The sequence below is a fragment of the Neomonachus schauinslandi genome, chromosome 4, assembly GCF_002201575.2.
Source record: "Neomonachus schauinslandi chromosome 4, ASM220157v2, whole genome shotgun sequence".
Lineage (NCBI taxonomy): Eukaryota > Metazoa > Chordata > Mammalia > Carnivora > Phocidae > Neomonachus > Neomonachus schauinslandi.
Window position 1 is genome coordinate 74921469 of NC_058406.1, and position 21705 is coordinate 74943173.

At 38.7% G+C, this 21705-nt stretch overlaps 1 long non-coding RNA gene across 1 annotated transcript in view; it reads right to left on the reverse strand.

Moving 5' to 3' along the window:
• Positions 1-1639: 1639 nt before the first annotated feature.
• The window catches only part of LOC110580536, a 49893-nt gene continuing 29827 nt past the window's right edge, over positions 1640-21705 (reverse strand). Inside the window, exons 2-3 of the long non-coding RNA XR_002480352.1 lie at positions 2991-3072; positions 1640-1908 (exon numbers count right to left, since the gene is read on the reverse strand). This is a non-coding gene — a long non-coding RNA (uncharacterized LOC110580536). The remainder of the gene's footprint in view (positions 1909-2990; positions 3073-21705) is intronic.

The window sequence follows — 21705 nt, forward strand, 5'->3', positions numbered from 1 at the left end:
TCAGAGCCCCCTTCACAACCATCTATTCTGGGCCGTATCCCTACTTCTGTATTGATTCTTGGTGCATTATCTTGACTCCAAGCCACCCAAGAAAGCCAGAATCTGCCCCAAGTCTGTCTCCAGGGTACTTGTGAAAATGCATTTGCCTGTCCTACTTCCTCTTAGCCCTCTTTCTTTGATATGGGTCTCTTTTTTAGGAGACTGTGTGTAAGGCAAAGACTCTTTTTGGAGATATTCTTTGCATTAAAAAAAGTGTATTACCGGTGAGTATCAATTATAATGAGGCATTTTTACTGTGGCTTGATAATGTTGGAACCAAGGAACAGTGGCCTCTGAGCTGAGAGCCTGGCACCTACATTTTATTAACCCAAGTCAGGGTGCTAAGCTGATTTTCAGGCTTGATTGACAGAACCCTTTCAGCATCAACCGTGGAAAACTATTAGGAGGAAAGAATCCCATCGGGGCATATTCTGCTTGTAATAGTTTTAATGCAGAAGTGCATTTGATCAGCAGCATGCTGAGCTCATATCATTTCCAGAGTGAGTAGCAACGTGGTTCCAGTGTCATTTACCACAACCAATTATGGTACATCCTGACAACATTTAAAACAGAATTAGATTAAGAAAAATGCATTCTCAAGATTGTAGTCTGAGTGGCAAAATACCAGACTTTCGGTGGATCTCATTTTTGCTTCTCTTTCAGTATAAGAACAAGCTGATGAAGAAGGGGGGGAGGGGGAGGAGGAAGAGAAGAAAAGGACACTTTTAGGGGCAAGAGGCTGAGTGAGAGCATAAAAAGCAGGATGCAACTGCTTTCTTCAGTACTCTTCTCTGTTACTGAGAATCTTCTGTTTACAAGAGTCAGACCGTCTTTCTTCAAGCACCAGATTCACTTCCCAACATCAGAGAATGCATTTCTCAGCCCTCCTCCCCATTCTTATCCTCCACAAAAAGCACCAGTTCTAATGAATAAAAATCCTTGTGATATAATAAAACAGTAGCCATAAAGCCACCACTGTGTTCAGAAGGTTCTACTCCAGTGGCAATATTGACTGATCTATGGACCAACAGAGGGATTCTTCTAAATATTTCATACCTTAAGAGGATCAGACAGCCAGTGCTATCTTCTGAATTAACCAGCTATGAAGTTCACTGGGAGAGTACACTTGGGGAACCTGTCCAGGAAATCAAATATCAAATACTTTCTTTTTTTAAAATAAGTTTACTGAGTTATTAGAATACAAAAGTGATACATTGCAAAAAAAAAAATCAGAAAATATAGAGGAAAGCAGTGAAAAATAAGGATATCATCCAGAGATAAGCACTGCCGATACTCTGGCATCACCTACACACATATTTGGCAACAAAAATGTTATTAAATCCCTTCCTTTTCTTCCTCTTTTAAGTTACATTGAAAATACATCCCTGTATATCAAACTTCAATGTGACTAAGAATCACCCGAGGTATTTTAAATACGTGGATGGCTGTGCTCCACATCTAGAGATTCTATGTCAATGAGAAAGGCATAAGACCCAGGGATATGCATTTTATCAAGCACTGCAAGTGTTACTGATGTTTCTAATTCTCAAACCACACCTTAGGAAGTAAACGTCTTTGCAAATACTTATCTTTCGTCTGATGATTTTCTTAGGATAAAGTTCTAAAAGTGAACTCTTCATTTTGGCAGAGGCTATGCCGTGCAGCATTTCAATAATCTACCTTATTTGTAGTTATCTTGTTGATAAAAAGGGTGGGTCACGAAGACAGGTATATGTCCCAAGGCAGGAAGGACATCTGAGGCATGGGTGAACAGGGTAAGTCTGTCCAAGGGCCCTTAGAATAGGCCTGTCAGGTGTCTGTGGGATGCATAAATCCTCTTCAAGCAACCCCTTGGCTCTTCCATGGAGCCTGGCAATGAGAAAAGTTGAGGAGGGATGGGGCAAAGGCACATGGTAAGAGCGGATTTAACATCTTGGTTCCTAGAGGGGAGGGTGCCTGCCACTGCCATTTGCATAGGGAGATTGCTGCCAACAAAGAATCACCAAATGAGACAGCTCCATCCCCAAGTTCCACTTGTATAAAATTCACATTTGACTGGCATTCTGTTTCCGAGTTTTCCAAAAGTTTGAGAAATGAGAGTAAGAAAGAATATAGGTATTTCTCCATTTCCGAGATATGAGTGCACTTAAGAAAGTATACATACACTCACTCATGGGAACAAAGGCAGGCACACATTCCCCTACTTACAATCTCCCAACTCCATCCAGAAAGAGATTTCCAACTACAAGCTTCGTGTAAAGAACAATTTTGCCCAAGGTCACAAAAATATGGAAAACAGGTAGGCATCCAATTTCAATCATTATAAGGGAAAAAGGTTGTCTTCCATTTTGGGGGGGTAAATGTTATTGAGTATGATATACATAAAAGAAAGTATTCAAATCACAAGTTTACTCACTCAACATGCTGGTATAAATTAGCATCCAAATCAAGAACAGAAAATACCCCAACTCCAGATATCCCCTGGTGCCAGCTTACAGCCAGTATTCTCCCCAAAGGTAGCCACCATCCTCACTAACAGATTTAATTAGTTTGACCTGTTTTTGAGCTTTATATAACTAGTATCATATAGTATATGCCCTCTTACAGAGTTTTTTGGCTAGATTTTATAAATCATTAGTCTAACTCTTTATGTTGTGTACAAACATGTCCCAATATTGAAGCACAAATATCCCCCTAAAAGAAATTTAAAAGTATATACTTTAAATAAGTCAGTGTCCATTTGTGCCATTAACATTGAATGGCTTTATCTAAGTTTTGCCCAGCTGAATCTCTGGGGCACTTGAGCCTGTCCATAGGAAGTAATAATGATCCTAAAAGGTTACTCCGTGGGGTGCATGACAGACACTGTGAGAGGCAGTATAATGCAGTGGAAAAAAGATGAGCTTTGGAACCATATTTAACTAAGTTCAAATAGAATCATCTCCACTTACCAGCCATACTATCTTTTTATGAAGTCACATAATCTTGCTGGGGCTCAGACACATAATATTTGTTTTTTAGTTACTTCTATGCCTGTAAAATGGGGAAAATATCTCATTAGGTTGTTGTGAAAATTAAATTAAGATCACAAATGTAAAGTACTTGACATATAATAGGTGCTCTATAAATATTCATTCTCTTTCTTCCTTCAAACACCAAACATTGATTATCCATCAGATTTAGCCTGTTGTGTATACACAACGTAAACAAATATATTTTCTTTTCCTTTTTAAAATATATTTCAACAGCAAATATTTGAACTCACTAACTAGCAAGTTTAACATCATTTGAAAACCAGGTTTGTGAATCAAGGGAATTTAAAGTTGTTGACAGAGTCTTTCAGAACTGAGAAATGTCACTGTTCATTCTTTGGAAACCTGTATGGTATCATATCCCTCACATATCCCACCATGCTGGTCTAGCTGTTTATTTATTAATGATTTCCATCATAAAACTATTGTTATCTCAGCTTCCTGTGATGGCCGAAGAGCACACAAAATCATCATTTTCCAACAAGAGCACAATGCATCCAATGTACTTCCCATGACATTATCATTTTATTAATAGCCATCATGGCAATCAATTTACAATGGCCTTTCAGTTAGACATGTGTACAATCGTGTAACGATCATGTGATTTCTGCATTTTCACCAGTATCCATATTAAATCTCTGGCAGATTGCTAATGAGCTGATGTTGGAATGACAGAATAGTCTGTTATCATTTGTCCATTCACAGTTTCCTCACCAGCCCATCTGTGCTCGGAACAGAGCCACCATGGAGCATGCAGGCTGGGACAGTTTCTCCATTTACACCTTTTGCCTTCAGAGGCCTCTGGGAAGCCTGTCCCTAATTAAAGATTTTAACAAACATATTGCCAGCTTTCTAACACTGTTATTAAACTGCTCTCTTTTGTTAGAAAAGGTGCTGTTTGTCAGCAGTCTGTAGATTTAGATATTTAGTGTGTGTTTCTGTAGTCCTGCAAAATATTTGTGTTTTTTAGAACAATTCAATTAGTATGTTATGCATGCATGTACCTGCATGCACAATACATATGGTACACATGCTATCAAAATCCCATATAATTATTCACACTCACAAGGACAAAGAAATGTGTGTATTTTTATGGACACACAGACTTCTCTACAGAACAAGGCGGAGCTGTGGAATCCTCTAAGGTTGAATACTTTAAGGTTGGAACTGTTATAACAAAATGATCAGACTGAAATCATGGCTCAGATAATTTGGGGTAAAGGTAAAGTATTTTTTACCTGAAATGTTTGTATACTTAGGGTACACTAAAAAGAATCTGACTTCCCTGCTAGAATATACATAGTTAGGAGGAGAGATGTACCCTTGTACTAAACGCCTAACTATTAGAATGGTGGTTCTCAGTCAGTGTGGGCACGGTTGGGCTGAGCGGGGAAGTGGGACATGGGGCCAACTGAGAAGCTTTCGTGATACCCTCTCCCACCACCACCATCAAATTTGGACACTCTCCATTATACCCAGTTGAGAAATACTGCACTAGTGCTCTGAGGGAATAAGAGAGATGACAGAGCTGACAGCTTCCTGCCCAGGAAAAGGCTCTCCAATCATTATCTTGGAAAGGGGTTCATTTTCACTCTTCCTAAAGCTGAGCATAGAGAGGGCTGGCCTTTCTGGTAATAGCCATGTAAGGTTTTCCAGACTAAAGTCAATCCCTAACACTGAGGGGCCTGAGACCTTCACCACCAAGGCAGGAATAATAATTCCCAGGAGTCCAGCTCCCTGAAGATCAGACGGTGACTCTGAATGCTGCTTTGGAATGATTTCCACTGGTGACACTGTGACCGAGGGACTATGAGATGCATCTCCCAGTGTGCAAGTTTTGTGGTCACTTATCATTATGAAATTTTAATGCAGGTTTTGATGCTTTGATTTAATTCTTAAATACAAGCAGGTCTGAGGGAGATGCCACAAATCATAAGGCAAGGTCCTTGTCCTAAAAGAATGTGCATACCAGAGAGCTAATACCCATATATAAAAACCATATGCTCTATCTAATACCACAGGGTAGCCAATGCTAAGAGCCAGATGATTGGCACAAATACAGGGGACTTCAGAGGCTGGAGACATCACTTCTAGAGAGGACAAATTAGGAAGGTGTAGGACCTTGAGAGAGGGAGAGAAGATATTGTGAGCTGGGATAATAGTGGGAAAGGACAGATTTATTTGGGGAACCTTGAATAGGCTGTAGGCTGCTTTGGCTAGAGCAGAAGTTTGTGATGGAAAATTGAGAAAGGAAGGTTTCAAAGGTACAGGGTCACTTTGTTAAGGCTAAAGATCTGTATTTTATCTGTGGATTTTTTTGTTGTTAGTTAATTGGTTTATTTTTCCCTTTTAGATAAACTTATTTTTATTTGTTTTTTTAACTTAAATATTTATTTATTTATTTATTTATTTGTGAGAGAGAGAGAAAGAGAGAGAGAGCAAGCACAAGCAGAGGCTGTGGCAGGCAGAGGGAGAAGCAGAAACCCCACTGAGTAAGGAGCCTGATGCAGGACTCAATCCCAGGACCCTGGGATCATGACCTGAGCCAAAATCAAGAGTCTGACGCTTAACCAACTGAGACACCCAGGCACCCCTATTTTGTAATTTCTATATAGACAATAGTATCTTCTGTGAACAAAGACAGTTTTATTTCTTCTTTCCCAATCTATGTATCTTTTATTTCCTTTTCTTGTTTTATTTCATTAGCTAGGATTTCCAGTACCAGGGTGAAAATGAGTGATGACGAGGGACATCCTAATCTTATTCCTGATCTTCACACAAAACCTTCAAGTTTCTCACCACTAATTATGACGTTAGATTTAGGGTTTTTTGTGTTATTTATCCAGCTGAGGACATTCCCCTTTATTCCTAGTTTTCTGAAAAATTTTTTTTATCATAAAAGAATGTTGAATTTTGTCACATATTTTCTCTGCATCTATTCATCTGATAATTTTTCTTCTTTAGCCTATTGATGTGTTAGGATTATACTGATCATGTAATGTTGAATCGGCCTTGCACACCTGGAATAAGTTTCACTTGGTCCTGGTGCAAAATTATTTTTATACATTGTTGGATTCAATTTGTTATCATTTCACTGAGGATTTTTTTAAACTTTTTAAATTTAAATTCAATTAATTAACATATAATGTATTATTGGTTTTAGAGATATGGGCCTGTGATTCATCAGTTTTATATAATACCCAGTGCTCGTTACATCACATGCTCTCCTTAATGTCCATCACCCAGTTACCCCATCCCTCCACCCCTCCCCCCTCCAGAAACCCTCAGTTTATTTTCTATGATTAAGAGTCTCTTATGGTTTGTCTCCTTCTCTGGTTTCGTCTTGTTTTATTTTTTCTGCTCTTCCCCTATGCTCTTCTGTTTTGTTTCTTAAATTCCACATATCAGTGAGATCATATGATAATTGTCTTTCTCTAACTGACTTATTTCACTTAGCATAAAACCCTCTAGTTCCACCCATGTCATTGCAAATGGCAAGATTTCTTTTTTTTTTGATGGCTACGTAATATTCCATTGTGTGTGTGTGTGTGTGTGTGTATACCATATTTTCTTTATCTATTCATCTGTCAATGGACATCTGGGCTCTTTCCACAATTTGGCTATTGTGGACATTGCTGCTATAAACATTGGGGTGCAGGTGCCCCTTTGGATCACTACATTTGTATCTTTGGGGTAAGTACCCAGTAGTGCAATTGCTGGGTCTTAGGGTAGCTCTATTTTTAACTTTTTGAGGAACCTCCATACTGTTTCCCAGAGTGGCTGCACCAGCTTGCATTCCCACCAACAGTGTAGGAGGGTTCCCCTTTCTCCGCATCCCCGCCAACATTTGTCATTTCCTGACTTGTTAATTTTAGCCATTCTGACCAGTGTGAGGTGGAATCTCATTGTGGTTTTGATTTGTATTACCCTGATGCCAAGAGATGTGGAGCATTTTTTCATGTGTCTGTTGGCCATTTGCATGTCTTCTTTGGAGAAATGTCTGTTCACGTCTTCTGCCCATTTCTTGGATTATTTGTTCTTTGGGTGTTGAGTTTGGTAAGTTCTTTATAGATTTTGGATACAAGCCCTTTATCCAATATGTCATTTGCAAATATCTTCTCCCATTCTGTCGGTTGTCTTTTGGTTTTGTAAACTGTTTCCTTTGCTGTGCAGAAGCTTTTTATCTTGATGAAGTCCCAATAGTTCATTTTTGCCTTTGTTTCCCTTGCCTTTGGTGACGTGTCTAGCAAGAAATTCCTGTGGCCGAGGTCGAAGAGGTTTTTGCCTGTGTTCTCTAGAATTTTGATGGATTCCTGTCTCACATTTAGGTCTTTCATCTATTTTGAATCTATTTTTCTGTATGGTGTAGGAAATGGCCCAGTTTCATTCTTCTGCATGTCACTGTCCAATTTTCCCAACACCATTTATTGAAGAGACTGTCCTTTTTCCATTGGATATTCTTTCTGGCTTTGTTGAAGATTAGTTGATCATAGAGTTGAGGGTCCATTTCTGAATTTTCTATTTTGTTCCATTGATCTATGTGTCTGTTTTTGTGCCAGTACCATACTGTCTTGATGATTACAGCTTTGAAATAGAGCTTGATCACTGAAGATTTTTGTATCTATGTTCACCAGAGATGTTGGTCTGTCATTTTCCTATAATGTCTTTGTCTGGTTTTGGTATTAGGGTAATGCTGGTCTCTTAGAATGAATTTGGAAATATCCCCTCTGCTTCTATTTTCTGGAAGAGATTGTAGAGAACTGGTATAAATTTTTTTTAAGGTTTGGTAGAATTCACTAATGAACCCATCTGGGCCCCATGCTTTCTGTTTTGGAAGGTTATTAATTATTAATTCAATTTCCTTAACAGATATATGCAATCCAGATTGTTTATATCATCTTGTGTGAGTTTTGGCAGATTGTATATTTTAAGGAACTGGTCTATTTCATCTAGGTTATAGATTTTTGTAGGCATAGAGTTGTTCATAGTATTCCTTTATTACCCTTTTAATGTCCATAGGATATGTAGTGAGTCTCTACTTTCACTTCTGATATTAGTAATTTGTGTCTTCTTTTTTTCCTACTTAGTCTGGCTAAGGCTTATCGATTTTCATCTTTTCAAAAAATTTTTAAAAACCAGCTTTTGTTTCATTGATTTTTCTCTACTGATTTCCTGTTTTCAATTTCATTGATTTCTGATCTAGTTTTTACTATTTCTTTTCTTTGGCTTACCTTGGATTTAATTTACTCTTCCTTTTCTAGTGTTCTAAGGTGGAAGCTTGGATTATTGATTTTAGATTTTTCTTCTTTTCTAATATATGCATTCAGCTATAATTTTCTCTCTTCACACTGCTTTCACTGCTTCCCACAAATTTTGATAAGCTGTATTTTCATTTTCATTTGGTTTACAATATTTTTATTTTTTATTTTTTTTGGTTTACAATATTTTTAAATTTCCTTTGAGATTTCCTCTTTGACCCATGTGTTATTCAAAAGTGCATTAATCTCTAAGCATTTTGGGATTTTCAGCTATTTTTTCTGTTTTTGATTTCTAGTTTAATTCCATTTTATTCTGAGAGCATACATTGTATGATTTATAGTCTTTTAAATTTTTTGAAGTATGTTTTATGGCCCCAAATCTAGTCTATTTTGGTGTATGTTCCATGTGATCTTGAGAAGAATGTGTATTCTGCTGTTGTTGGATGAAGTAGTCCATAGATGTCCATCATATCTAGTTGACTGTGCTATTGAGTTCAACTATATTCTTACTGATTTTATGCTTGCTGGATCTGTCCATTTCTTTTTTTTTTTCTTTTTCTAGAGAGAGAGAGTGCACACGTGTGTGTGCAAGTAGGGGCGGGGGGAGAGGGAGAGAAAGAATCCAAAGCAGGCTCCACGCCCAGCATGGAGCCTGAAGCAGGGCTCAATCTCATGACCCTGAGATCATGACCTGAGCCAAAATCAAGAGTTGGGTGCTTAATCTACTGAGCCACCCAGGCGCCCCTGGATCTGTCCATTTCTAATAGAGGAATGTTGACGTCTCCAATTATAATAGTGGATTCATTTCTTTTTCCTTGCAGTCCTCTCAGTTTTTGCCTCAGGTATTTTGATGCTCTATTGTGAGGGACTCACATTAAGGATTGTGATGTCTTCTTGAAGTATGACACCTTTATCATCATGTAATGTCCCTTTTTAAATAATTTCTCTAATTTTCCTTGCTCTGAAGTTTGCTCTACCTGAAATTAATATAGCCACTACAGCTATTTTGATTAGTATTAGCATGGTAGATCTTTCTCCATCCCTTTACTTTAAACTTTAAGTTTCCTTATATTTAAAGTGCATTTCTTGGGGCACCTGGGTGGCTCAGTCGTTAAGTGGCTGCCTTCAGCTCAGGTCATGATCCCAGGGCCCTGGGATTGAGCCCTGCTCTCCCACTGCCTGCTGCTTCCCCTACTTGTGCTCTCTCTGTGTCAAATCAATCAATCAATCAACATTTAAAGTGCATTTTTGTAGACAGCATATATTCGGATCTTGTGTTTTGATCCACTTTGACAATCTTTGTCTTTTAATAGATGTATTTAGACCAGTGATATTTAAAGTGATTATTGGTATAGCTGGATTAATAGCTACCATATTTGTTACTCTTTTCTATTCATTGCCCCTGTTTTTTGTTAATATTTTTTGTCTTTCAGGGTTGTTTTTTTTTTTTTTTTGCCTTTTGTGGTTTTAATTGAACATTTCATATGATTCCATTTTCTCATGTAAACTTTTTTCTTTTTTACTTTTTTAGTGGTTGCCTGGAGTTTGTAATATATATTTACAACTAATCTGGGTCTATTTTCAAATAACACTCTACTGCTTCCTGGGTAGTGCAAGTAATTTTTAATGCAATATATTCCTAATTCCTCTCTCTTGCCTCTTGTATCATTGCTGTCAGTCATTTCACTTATACACAAGTATATATACACACACCCCAAGCAAACATAATGGAATATATTATTGTTATTATTATTTTGAACAAACTATTATTTGTTAGATCAATTAAGAATAAGAAAAATAAAAGTTTTTATTTACCTTCACTTATTTCTTCTCTAACACTCTTCCTTTCTTTATGCAGATCCAAGTTTTTTACCTATATGAATTTCCTTGTCTCTGAAGAACTTCTTTTAACATTTTATCAAGATAGGTCTACTGGCAACAAATTCCCTCAGTATTTGTCCGAGGAAGTCTTTACTCTTCCTTTCCTTTTGAAGGATAATTTCATAGACGCAGAACTCTAGATTGGTGTTTTTTTTTCTCTCAACCCTCCAATCTCTTCTTGCTTACATGGTTTTTAAGGGAGAAGTCAGAGGTAATTCTTGTCTTTACTTTTCTATGGGTAGTTTTTTCCCCTCTGGTTTTTCTTTTTTTGGTTATTTTTTTTTCTTTCAAATTTTTTCTTTATCTTTGATTTTCCACAATTTGAATATGCTATGCCTAAGTATAGTTTTTCTTTTACATTTATCCTGACTGGTGTTCTCTGAGCTTCCTAGATCTATAGTTTGATGTCCAACATTAATTTGAGGACATTGTTAGTCATTGTTGTTTGAAATATTTCTTCTGTTTCTATTCTCTGTCTTCTCCTTCTAGTATTCTCATTTTGCCTTTTGTAGTTTTGCCACAGTTCTTGGATAATCTGTTCCTCTTTTTTTTCCTCAGTCTTTTTTTTTTCTTTGCTTTTCAGTTTTGGAAGTTTCTATTGGCATATCCTCAAGCTCAGAGATTCTTTCCTCAGCCATATTCAGTCTACTCACAAGCCCATCAAAGACAGTCTTCATTTTTGTCAGTGTTTTTGATCTCTAGCATTTCTTTTTTACATTCTTTCTTAGAATTTGTATCTCTTTGCTTAAATTATCCATATGTTCTTACATGTTGTCTACTTTTTTCCACTATGGTCCTCAGCATATTAATCATAGGTGTCTTAAATGCACAGTTTGATAATTCCAACATCCCAGGCATATCTCAGTCTCATTCTAATGGTTACTGTGTTTCTTCAGACCATGGGGTTTTTTTTCCCCCCTTTAGTATGCCTTGTAATTCTCTGTTAAAATCCAAACATAATATACTTGGTAAGAGGAACTGCGGTAAATAGGCCTTAATGATGTTGTGGTAAGATGGGGGGTAGGAGGAGTGTTCTATAGTCCTATGATTAGGTCTCAGTCTTTTAGTGAGCCTGTGCCCCTTGGCCGTGAATGTCACAAATGCCGCTCAGTTTTTTCCTCAGTCTGAGGTGGGATAGAATGACTGGAGGGGGCAGGAGTTGGGTATTTCCCTTCCCCTAGGCTGATTAGACTCTGTCAAAACCCCAATAGATTAGGCTCTAGTAAAATAGGTTCTCTAAGGGCAGGTCTTGTTAAGAAGAACAGAATGCTCTGTCATATTTCAGTATGGCCACTCCCCTTCCCACCGACCACCAGAAGCACAAAGGGAATTTTTATTTTTCTCCAGTCTTCTCTATGAGTACTTGGTAGAGTTCCAAGAGGTAAAACTTGAAAGAGTGTGAAGTCTCTCCCCACCACCCCGTAGTTTTTAACACACAGACCTATCCATACTGAGCTTTTAGCAATTTGTCAATTATAATGCAAGGTTTTCTACCACAGCACTGGTTTCTATAGAGGTTTCTGCTTATGAGTTTCTGTTCAGGTAAATTGTGATTCTCTGTATCTGCTTGTCTGTCTTTTTGATTTGGGGGGCAGTGGTTTTCCCTATACCATCACTTCTCTGACAGATCTAAGAAGAATTATTGTTTGCTTGTTCAGCTTTTTACTTGTTGTCTGGACAGTGATGACTTCCAAGCTTCTTACAGGCTGGAAGTCAGAAGTCTGTATTTTATCTTTTAGGCAGTATGTAGTTATTGAAGAGAAATAGATAGGTTGACTAACTGGTTGGTAGGCTGGTTTTTAACAAGAAGATGACTTCATCAAAAGTTATTGTGTAATGGATTTTGGAGCTTAGGCAGCTGGGCAGCTCTGCTGTCTTGGTTAGCTATAATCTGATCTAAGATGACCAAGGCTAGGCTAACTGGGGTGACCTGGATCTTATCAATGGGTCTTTCACCCTCCAGCAGGCCAACATGGACATGTTCTTCCTCATGGCCATGGCAGAGGACAAGAGTGCAAACAAAAATGTGCAAGCTTCTGCTTATATCACATCTATTATCATCCCATTGACCAAAGCAAGTCACATGGCTGAGCTAAGCCTCAAGGCTCAGGAAGATGGGCTCTACCTCTTTATAGGAGGATTAAAAAGTCACGTGGAAAAAGACAAAGATACAGAAAGGAGTGAAGAATTTGGGCCATAAATGCAATTAGTCTACCACATTTAGATTCAAATCCCAGCCCTTTTTGCCATGTGACCACAAGCAAGGCACCTGAAAATTGGCATAAAAAGAGTATTTACCTCTTATAAGCATGGTTGTTTGCATTAAATAAAATGACCCATTATATGTAGCATAGTGCCCAACCTACATAAATAAATAATTATGAAGACTTGTGGTGGCAGAAAGAAGACTTGGAATGTGTATGGTCATTTGGGTTTGTGGGCCTGTATTAGGGTGATGTTGAGGGAAGTGAAAAGGACTAGCCATATTTGAGAGGAACAGCAAAGGATGAATTTTCAGGAATAAGTGTTCATAGGCCTAGGAAATTAGGACAATGGGTGATGTCATTGACAGAAGCAGGACAGTCAAATGGTTGCTGGTGTGGGGGTAGATGTCTATATGTCCATCCCAGCTGGATCTCTAGCCTAGTCTCTGGGAGTTTCATGAAACGAATGTGGAGACATAGTGCTCAAAGACTCTGCTCAGTATGGCACAAAACACAGTATTTAACAATCAACCAAACCAGAGTTTTCATTTGAAAAACCTGCTATTGCTTACCATTTCTTCAATAATAGGGATAATCACTCTGAAGAAAACTTAGGAAAACTCCCTATTAGTCTGATTTCTAAGACAGGCATTCATTCAGGACTCTGTGACATACTTGAGCACAGCCCAAGTGGAGAGGTGATTATCCTTAAATTCACAATACATCCTGGGCTACAAGGTGCCAGAGGTCAGAGTGATGGAGTTTTTAACCCAATCTCATGCTGCTAGTTTTTGTAACAATTTTCAGTCCAATGGGTGTTCATTTGTACTAGAATAATTCCAAGTGCTAACCCCAAAGAAGACTCTCATAGCCTATTAGCTTGAGCAGTTGCCAGCCAAACAAAATAGCAAATTTCCCACGTAGAATGATTTAGTGCAGCACGACTAGGATAAATAAATAATGAAGGCATTTGTTTATGCCTACTTACAACATTCCTTGTAGGCAAAAGGGGAAGAAAACATCATTCTAAGACTGAGAAGGCAGGCGGTGCAGGCTCATCAAAAATATGCATTTTCTTTTATAGTCAAAGAGTGTGAGTTTGCTCTGCTTCACCTCCTGGCCTGGACTCCTCTGATATCCATGTAATTTAAATGAGAAAGTCATTCTAGGGAGTCATCACATTTCAAAGAAGTGACCCTTTTTGGATGTTGAAAGGATCCCCAGTGTTTGGGTTCACTCCAGGGTGAGGTGGTGTCATATAGTTTTTGAGATGTCATCCAGGGAAAGAGACCTTGGAAAGTCTAAACAGAAGTTGTTTACCTTGTCTTTTTGCTTGTTGTGCAAATGGGCCTCAGCTTTGGAGAGAAAATAAGTACATTTTAAGCTCAGTCTAAGTCAAAATTCACCACTGCTGTCAGTCAAACCCTGATAAAGAAGGACTTTTTACTAGTTCTTGGAGTTGTCTGACTTCCACCATGAACTTTGCGGCTAAGACATCCATAGCATTCTCCAAATTGACCCCAAGCTAGTTAACCTTCAAAGGGCAACTTGGTTGAGGCATTCTACTTCCCATTCTTTCTCCTGAGGAATTGGTTCCACTGAGTTCCTGCATTTACACCTTGTCCCCAGAAAGGAACTCTTGGTCCTCTGGGAAGCAGAATCACTTAAACAACCATGCTTGTCACAGTATCATACTTCAGGATGCATCCAGATGTGGACCTCCAACCTGTCCTGAACGTCACACATCCTTACCCTGTCCTAGAACCACTACTTTCCTAAAATCCCCACTGGCCCACACTTGTGAGGTTTGTTGGGGAAAGTCAACCAGAGTCCCTCTCCAAACAATCCAATTAGAGAAGACCCCTTCTCCATTTAGGCTTCATCCTCTGATAACTGGCTTCTGTTTTTGTGATATAGAGCTTTCTGTACTTTCTCAACAGCTCAACTGGAAAAGCTCTCTCTCCCTTTTACCTGCCAAGTTAGGTTTAAAGAGAGGATGCCTGGTTCCTGGATCCCAGGAAGGTGTTAAATATCTCTGCCACTAGGAATCCAGCTAGAGACATTAACACCTACCTCCTGGCTCAAGAGCGTGTGTTAATGTTCTCACTGCCAGGATGTCTTTCATCCAGGGTTTTTCTCCTAGCCAGCCCTCAGCTAGTGCCAGAACCAGGGAAAACAAGTCAAACCAGACTGGCCTTCTGACAATAACAAGCCTCAGTTGGTGAACACTAAACCAACAACTCCATCTTTTAATCACTTTTAAAGCATTTTGAGGAGGAAGACAGTTTCAAAGATGGAGAATATACAAGTCATGGAAAACATTACTTTTAATGATAATCGTTCTGCATACCATCTCTAATTTACCAAAGCAATGTCACATAAAAATAACACAGACCTTTTACTGAAGGTTTACTTAACATAATTGTTTACCAGAATCCTGAGAGGTAGTTATTGTTATTCTCATTTTACAGGAGACTTCACAGGCTCATAGAGGGTAAATAGTGGGCACCTGTCACACTGATCTGCAGCTGCCAAGTCCTTGTCTTTAACCACAGCTCCGTACTGAATTGGTAATCCTGACAATAACCTTGTGAGAGTGCCAGGGCAGGTGCTATTTTTATAGAGCAGAAACTGGGAGCATTTTGACCAAGAACAAAAACCAGAAGACTTTTGACTTGAGCCCAAGTCCAACTGAGTCCTAGACTACTGTACTTTCTACCAAACCACACTGCTGATTACCAATAGCTTTCCCCAAGGCTTCACCATTCACTTATTCTTTCAGAGAACATATATTTATCGAACTCTTACTACGGGTTAAGCATTGTACTGGGTGTGGAGGATTAAAAAAATTAAGAATCAGAGACCTTGCCCTCAAGTTGCCTATGTCTAATAGGGGACATAGGCATAAAGGCAACTCTAACACAAGTCAGAGAAGTAATCTCTACCACCTCAAAGGTGGAAATGGTAAGTAAAGTTTGAAAGGGGTTAAGATGCATTATCTCTAAGGAAAATATATGAATGTCTGAGTGTGTGGAAGGGACCACCTATTCACTAAGTATCTCTATACTCCAGCAACTTACTGAAAACCCGTGAAGATTTCTATATCTACACAAATCCAAAGTATATCACCAAAAGAAAGAGAAGCAAATGGAATTTTGGTCAAAGCAGTCATACCCTAGGTAACTAAATAGTTAACAAAACTATAGAAGTAATCTAGATTAAACATGGGAATGAAATGATAGAATTATCACCATTTTGCAATTCTCAGTAAAATAATGGATTTAAGCTATGATAGTCAACAGTTGCTACCACCACAAAAAGAGAAAGAGAGATAGACATATGGGCCTCCTGATAAAAGAACACAATACACCCATGAGAGTCTTGTCAAAAATCCAAATCTGAATTTAAATGAGCTTTTAGATCTAACTAGTGTCTAATAAGAAATATAGGGGATAGGTGAATATGGTAAATGATACCACAAGGATGCAATTGATACTATCGGTAACCTTCTTTGGGTCCTGATTCAAACAAATGAAATGTAAAAAGCAAAAACAAGTAACAAACCAAATGCAGAAAAAAACTATAAGACAACTAGAGACATGAGATCTGAACTCTGACTTGATGAATGATGCTTTTAAGGAACTGTTAAATTTTTTTAGATGTAACAATTGTATTGCGATTTTTTTTAAAGTATCCTTATTTTTTAAAGATAGATATTGCAAAAACCATAGATTAACTAGCCTAGGAGTGTATGGGCCCTGAGCCCTTGGACATGATGCACATCTAAACATCCTGTCAACTCCTAGTCATTTAGAATTATCCATCACCTGGTCATCAAAAACCCTGATAAACCAACAAACCAACCAGAACTTTTAACTTGCTTTTCTGCCATGCCTTAGATTTAAAAATATGAGGGAAAGGGTGGGGTTGGGTTAAGTTATATTTTTCTTAAAATATCTTTCAATAGTTTATGTAATCTTTTTTTTGGTATGTAACCTTTTAAATTGTAATTTGCATATGTGTAATTTTTCACTAAGCTAATAAAAGTAATAATCATTTTCTAAAAAGCAAATAAAACAAAAACAATCATATATTATATGCTTCAGAAAAACGTACTACTTTGGGGAAGTCACTTTTTTTTTTTTTTTTTAAGATTTTATTTATTTATTTGAGAGAGAGAATGAGATAGAGAGAGCATGAGAGGGGGGAGGGTCAGAGGGAGAAGCAGACTCCCCGCTGAGCAGGGAGCCCGATGCGGGACTCGATCCCGGGACTCCAGGATCACGACCTGAGCTGAAGGCAGTCGCTTAACCAACTGAGCCACCCAGGCGCCCGGGGAAGTCACTTTTAATTATTTTTTTAGTGACCCTTTCATAAAGTGGAGAGTTTGAGTTTAAGTTTCCCTACAGTTTCAGTTTAGAATCTTGTGTAGTGCATTTCCTTTAAGTGGGGTTCACCTGCAGGCTCTTCAGGGACCAAGTCCATCCATGCCCTTCCCACCTGCTATCCCACATTAGGGGACCAGAGGCTTCTTGGTATCACTCCTGATTCTCGTAGATATATGCCTGGAGTGTTTGAATTGGAAATCTCCCAGTCTCTTTGATTTGCCCAGTGGCTGTCACACAGGCCCTGCCAGGGCTGGGTCTTTTCGAGAGGCCCCTTAATTTGGAATAAAACCCCCCAGCCAACAGCAAGTGCTCACAGGACAATATAGTACTTCACTGCAATGCACTTTGCATCTTTGAGCACTCAAGGGGGTAACCTTAATGAGCACAAAATATTCATCTCTAATAAGAACATGCTGTCATTACCCTCCATGTGATAAATATCCTAGAGGTTTTCTCTTTGTTAGGTTAATGCTTTTCCACAAGGTAATCTAACCAATTCTCTAAAAAATAATCACATGTTATCAGGCCCCAAAATAGTAATATGGTGGGTTTTTTTTTTTAATGTTTTGAATCTTGCCTTAAATAAATCCTATCCAAATAAATGCTCCCTTTTTAGCTGGCACCAAAGCTTGTGCTGTTCACTGTAATCAAGCTCCCAGTTGGCTAACTCCTCATCTAACAGTATGTCTTCTGATTTCATTTGAGCAAAATTTATCATCCACAAGCAAAGACAGAAAATGTGTGAATGTCTAAAGCTTATGTAAATTAAGAGGCCATGCACGCTGGTCCTAAAAATAGTAGATAATTATAGGCATTTCTTCCCCATACAATAATTATAGGCCTCCTGTCATTTTTTCTATTCTGTATAAGGTCACAGTAGTATTATACAAAATTTACAGTATATTACAAGTTAAAAACACAATAATTAGCAACTGTGCATCTTCGGCACCAGTGATGAATGTTCACAGTAAAAGTTTAAAAAAAAGAGCATTATTTGTTTTATGTGGACAGTACACACTTAAATTTAATCATCAACTCCTGTTACTCAATAGGCAACATTCTCTCACTATTATAATGCTATTTGCCAAGTTCATAGTACACCCTTGGGCTGAATTCATCCTTAACGAAGAGACAGGAAGCCAAATCTCTCATCGTCATCTCAACCAGGTGCACCGTATTATTTTAAATTTAATAATTCTGTTGAACATATTGAATGATAATGAGCAAGCTTAGAGAAAGTGCCAAGGATTATTTTGACCATTATAATCAACATCTGATTCAGGGGAAAAAAAATCCTCTTACTAAATAATGTGGGTAGTTCAGAGGTTTGCCTATTTAATACATGGGGTAGGCTTGTTGTCCTCATGCTTGTTATATTATTCATCGAGAAGAAAAAGCGATGGATATTATACTTCAGTAGGAAAAAAAGAGAGTGTTGGTTTATCCTTAGCTCTTAATTATCCATACTAATGGGAACAAAGAGGCACACATAATACCAAATGACAGGATAGGACTACCATTTCTGTTTTGCTTAAGGAAAAAGTCATGGAACTATACAGCCTCACCAGCCTTTCCCAGCTCTGCCATGCTATCAAAAGCAGCTTAAGAAAGATAAGGATTTAGCAAGAATGGGCAAGAGAAGCCTAGAGAGGTACTAAAACCACTTGTGGTTGCCTGTGTCCTTTGGTTTGCTCAGCTGTTTCATGTCTCTATGATAGCTCTTTTCCCCACTTGCCATGCTGATGTCCAAGATGATCACTGCAAACGGGAATGCTCACCTCTAAGGCTGTGTTATTTCAAAAGCAGTTCAGACCCAAGACCAGCATCCCAGAGGGAATCAAGAATTACTCAGAGCAACCATTATGCTCTGTGTAAGAAAGTGATTAAGTGATCATCTAAGGCATTCCCCTTTTTAATTTTTTAATATTTATTTATTTGAAAGAGAGAGAAGTGGGGGGAAGGAGCAGAGGGAGAGAGAAACTTAAGCAGACTCTGCACCAAGGGTGGAACGCAGTGCAGGACTCAATCTCACAAGCCTGAGATCACGACCTGAGCCGAAACCAAGAGTCAGATGCTTAACTGACTGTGCCATCCAGGCACCTCCACTCCCCTCCTTTTGAGAGCGGAATAGTATGAACAGAGATTAAGAATAAGGTCTCTGGAGGGGCACCTGGGTGGCTCAGTGAGTTAAGCATCTCCCTTTGGTTCAGGTCATGATCCTGGGGTCCTGGGATAGAGCCCCTATACTCATCAGGTTCACTGCTCAATGGGGAATCTGCTTCTCTCTCTCCCTCTGCCCTTCCACTTTGCTCCTGCTCTCTCCCTCTCTCTCAAATAAATAAATAAAAATCTTAACAATAAAGAAAGAAAGAAAGAAAGAATGAGGTCTCTGGAGTCAGACTTTCTTAGTTCAAATCCCAGTACTATTCTTCATTAGCTCTATGAGCTTAGACATAACCTTTTCATGCCTCAGTTTTCCCATCTATAAAATAGGAAAGCAATAGTTGCAAACATAGTGAGCGCTGTGAATTGTGTAAGACTGCTGAATCACAGACCTGTACCTCTGAAACAAATAATACATTATACGTTAAAAAAAAGAAGATAGTAGGAAGGGTAAAACGAAGGGGGGGAAATTGGAGGGCAAGACAAACCACGAGAGACTATGGACTCTGAGAAACAAACTGAGGGTTCTAGAGGGGAGGGGGTGGGGGGATGGGTTAGCCTGGTGATGGGTATTAAAGAGGGCACATACTGAATGGAGCACTGGGTGTTATACACAAACAGTGAATCATGGAACACTACATCAAAAACTAATGATGTAATGTAGGGTGATTAACATAATAATAAAAAAGAAAAAATCAGTAAACGCTTTTAACTTAAAAAAAAAAGAATATATAAGTGAGATATATAATCATTTTGTGATTAAATATTCCCTGGTCACTGAAAGTTGCTGTAACAATTGAAGGGACTTAAAAATAATGTAAAATATGTCTTCTGATTAAAAGCACAAGTTTTGGGATCCAGTAGGTCAACAACACACAAACCTCTGGCTTCAGCCAACACCTCTGAGCTGTAGGCTGGCAAATCCAACTGCCTAGCTGACATCTTCCTTTGGATGTCTCTCAGCCCTATAAACACAGCTGAACTCATCAACTTCCATACACCTGCTTCTCTTGCTCCCCACCTCAATGTGCAATACCACCAGAAGAGTGAATCTTTGACCCGCATCTCCCTAAACCCTGACTTCCAATCCATTAACAGAGAAGACTTTTGCTGAGTCCAGCATACATTCCTCCTTTCTCCTTTCTCAACAATCTCCATTTCCATTGGTGAACCACATGGTTTAAAAGAAAGCTGACCCCACAGGTCTAGTTTTGAAGCTCATGGCTTAGGTTTAGTCAGTGAGAACATTCTATCTTCCTAGCCTCAGTAACTACTTCACAAATAGGCATGAGACTTAAGGTGGTCTAATCAGAGTGAGACGTGAGGCTTTTGCTGAGAATGCCAGAATGAAGATACTGTCTTTTTCAAACAGGATGTAAAGAAAGAGGCATGCAGCCTTGGAGACCCTGGCAGCCACCCTGGGAGCATGATGGTAGTCCCCCTTTGATAAAACATATATGGCAGAAGGTAAAACAGAGTCCAACAGAGACCAGTCCCCTAGAGACTTCATTGAGCTTTACCTGAACCCAGCCCTACCTCCACATATTATAGTTATATAAATCAACACATTCCCTCTACTTTTTAAGTCAGCTTCAATTATTCAGTATTCTATTGCAATTGAAAGAATTCCAAATGATTTAATCAAAAAGTTTGCCTCCTAGGAGCGGCTGGCTGGCTCAGTCGGAAGAACATGCAACTCTTGATCTTGGGGTGGTGAGTTCAAGCCCCACGTTGGGTGTAGAGATTACTTAAATTAATAAAACTTAAAAAAGAAAAGAGGTTTACCTCCTAAATATCTCTGGGACCCATTCAGTTCTCTCCATCCCCTCCATCACCACCCTGATCCAAACCACCATTATTTACTATCTAGACTATTGCAATAGCCTTCTAATTAGTCTTCCTACTTCCTTAGTTGTTCCTCTTTCCCACTCCATTCTCCACAAGTAGTCAGCAGTATCTTAAAAAAAAAAATCAAAGTGATTAAATCATTTCCCAGCTTAAAGTCCTTTAATGACTTCTTATTGAGATTAGGATAAAGTCCCTATCTCTAACAAAGCCAACGAGGTCCTATGTGATTTGGCTCATAACCTTCCTCAACATCCTTGTCTTATGTCAATCCCCCTTGGTCTTTAAAACCCAGGCACAATTACCTTTTTGCAGTTCCCTGAAGACACCCCATGTTGTTTTCTGCCTCAGGTCTTTTGTACATGCTGTTCCATCTGCCGAGGACAGCCTCTTCCCCAGGCAATGACCACACACACCCCAAACACTCTTTTATCTACCTTACCCTCTGGATCTCAATGGTATTCCTCACAGAAGCCTCCAACTATATGATACATGTTCCCACTCTCCTTTGTGTCTCTCCTTCACAGCATCTTCACACTTCTGTTTACTTACTGCCTGCTTCTCCTTTAATGGTATATCATCACCATCTACCCCAGGATAGGCCCGGAACATAGCAGGTACTCAATACATGGGTTAATAAAATAATTGATATAAGTACAAATTCTATGTCACTTTTTAGTTTCATAACCCTGGGCAAGCTACTTAACCTCCTTGAGCTTCTATTTCTTGGTGTTTAAAAAATGCAAATGACAATACCCACCTCACAAGACTGTTTATATCCCAAATCAAGGATTTCTCTAGGCAAGGATTTCTCTAGGTCTCAAGAGGTGAAAAAGAACCCTAGGATTCAGATGCTTTATAGAAGAATCCAAACTTTCAATAAAACTGGAGTGAG